This window comes from Echinococcus granulosus (assembly GCF_000524195.1).
Source record: "Echinococcus granulosus chromosome Unknown EG_S00100, whole genome shotgun sequence".
Classification (NCBI taxonomy): Eukaryota; Metazoa; Platyhelminthes; class Cestoda; order Cyclophyllidea; family Taeniidae; genus Echinococcus; species Echinococcus granulosus.
Genome location: NW_020170480.1, coordinates 257,017 through 260,198, shown reverse-complemented (window position 1 = coordinate 260,198; position 3,182 = coordinate 257,017).

The following is a 3,182-nucleotide window of genomic DNA, read 5'->3' as shown; positions in this document are numbered from 1 at the left end:
AATACTTCCACGTACAGCTTTCACGTGCATTTAATGTTCCGACTTTCCTACATGAGCATTTTTTCCGGTTTGACAATAAGTAGCACTATCACGTCAGGCCCAAGCAAACTACTGGGGTATGAACCAGTAGTGCAAATGAAGGATACTCCTGATCGGGAAATATCTACATTGAATTCTTAGTGGATGGAAAAGTTGACTTCCGCAAAATTCAGGACTGCTTTAGTGCTACGTAGGAAATCGGATCTAAGAATTACGCCTTAACGCAATTCCATACATATAGGAAATTTTATTATTCAGGTTTCCTGACCTAGGATGTCATACTATATTCACTCTTCCCATATGGATAACTGTATTTTTAGTCGGGTTTTACTGTCGATGGTGGCTCTGATTTCTCCAATTTTCGGTGACCCGGACCACAATTTTTCCCTATTTTCCCTGCTGCTTTTCATCACTCTTCATCCCCATAACGTCTTTCTTCATTCTCTTTTTTTTCTCCTCTAGATAATTCTTTGCAGTTACAAGACTACAATTTCCTGTCACATTTGCTCCTTTTTCTTCCTGCCATTCAGCATCCATGTCTCTCCGGAGAGGGGCAGTGGATGGATTGGAGGGCAGTTTTAGTAGCTGCAACCTCGACAAGGATGAGAAAAAGACAGAAAATTAATTATCAAATTAAAAACCAATAGCTCAATGTGCAATTCAACCAATAACCAATTTAAATAACGAACAAGTTTTTACCAGATGCGAAGTGAAGCTGGATAACTGGTCGACCAGAAGAGTTTAAAGGGGAAAAGAAGATGAGTGCACATGCGTATACGCATAAAAATGTACAGCTGCACAAAAATTTTTGACTAACAAGAAGCAACAAACAGAGGAACATGCATTCTTTCTCGTTTTTGTAATGCACAATTTGGTCTGACTGTCTAAATGGTAAACAATGAGGCAAGCAAATAGGGCAGAGGAGTTCAATGCACAATGCTAACGGGTTACCAACTCGTGCACACACAAACGGAGCATCCTTAGACTAACGACTAGGATGGAGGTGTGCATTCATACTAATTTCTGTGAAGGACCAGGTATATCGACTGTCTAAAAGGACAAAGGATAGACATGGGCAATGGCGTAAGCATAAGTTCGACTATCGAAAGAATTGCAATCTATCATCGTATCTAGTTACTCACCTTCCCTCTCAAGAGTATATTAGGAGGAGAGAATGAACAGGTGGGGTCTAAGATGTGCTAAAGCAGGAGAAAGAAATAGGAAACCTAAATTCCGTCACAGTGAGGGGCAAGAGACGATGAGTGACAAAAGACAGTTATTAGTAAAGTGCAGAGTTTTCTAATCTGTATTGAGTCTGGCAAGTGGACAAGGGGGAAGCAGACACATACAACACAAAAGTAAATCAAACTCACCATAATGACATTGGCGATGAATGACGCAGAAGAAGGAGATGAGAGGAAAGTTGATTTGGTTTCGGAAGATGTCAAAATGAGAAAACCAAGCAGGAGGTGAAGTAGGAAGGAGTTCTGACCTCAATGAAATGCAAATTAGGAAGGTAAGTGCATGTAAATGCATCTGACTATCGAAATCTTTTGGGTGCAGTCGAGACATGATGCAGAATGAGGTGTGGTGATGCATAACGTGAAAGGCAATGCAGTAGGAAAAGAATGAGATACTCACAGAAGTGACATTGGACTGGAATTTGCGTACGAAAGAGGAGACAGGAGGTTTCCACCGCTTTCGTCTGTCCTAGCATATCGCTTGGCCTTACCAGTGTTCACTGTACCCTAATATCTGCGAGACAAAGTGGGAAAGACTCCTTTTACCTCAATAACTTTCTAGCCCATTTTAAGTGGCGAATAGAGCAATATTTGTATATGGGGCATGAAAGCAGCTACGAAGTATAAATGATAGAGCAAATAGCTTAGTCTGGTCTGGCCTACTTAAGCCTAATCTAGCCCAATGTGGCTTAGCTTATTACGGTGGTTCTACAATGGGCAAATGACTCAGCCACTAAGCGTGATCCAGTACATCCACTGCTGATTTAGTGTTTGTAAAATGTAGTGTGAAGTTCCATCAAGATGATTGGGGCATGGAGAGAAGAAAATTGGCAACTCACCCCTAAATATTGCTATGGAATTGGCAAATATTAGTTCTTGATAAATCTTTCTAATTCGGTTCTTACGTAAATCCCTCCCCCTCACTTTAGATGAGAGTATTGATGAGTTGACCTCACCGGCGGAAGCAAAAAGCAATAATTGTTTAGCTAAAAATGAAAAAAAAGTAAATGAGGAGATTGAAATTTTTAGGAAAGAAAGAGGGATTTGGAAATAAAACGTGCTGATATAAACTGATGCCAAGCTTTGATGCTGTGCACAGGGTGATTTAATTCGGAACAGTTTTTATGATAAAGTGCCGCGTTATCATTTGATTGATTCTTTTACCTGTTTATCTGCTTATTCGTTCCTCTATCTACTTCTCTGCCCATGCAGCTGTTGTAAACGTGATTTACAGAAAGTGTTGGAATAAATATGCATTTGAATGAACATGAAGCTGGCGCTCCTGATATGGGCAAACAGACCTCTCTTCACATGTGCATTTAAAACGCAGCAATTTGAGACATTGGTCGGGATGACGCTAGCAAATAAAGGAGTGTTAAATGTAGAAAGCAGAAAAGATATTATTAGGAAAATAAGGGAAGAGAAGTCATGACTCACCCTTAATTCCTATGAATTCCATCCGTTCCCTATGCTTTGGTCTTTCGACGTGCTTATAGCGTCGAAGGGAAAAGTAATGAAGAATAAAAATTGCACAAATCGCTAGAATGAACCGAAGCAGGAGAAAGGCGCTGCGGGGGAACTGAATTGTAGGGAGGACGACGGCCTGAATGATTGCTAGGAAAACCAAAAAGCGTCGTTTCTCAAACATGTCTCACAAAATTGTGGTTGAATTACACCCCATTGACGCGTGTAGGAATCGATCGGCGGCACATGCCTCGTGTGACGTGTCGTGTGGTCTACGGTGACGACGTGTCAGCTGTCCCAACATTTCATTCAGTTGAAATTTAACACCAGAATTCATTTACTCCCATGCCTCTCCAACTTGGCTAAATGTCTGGCACCAAATTGCAAAACGAAGAGATTGAAATGAGAATAGGCATGACTTTGGCACTTGTTTATGGC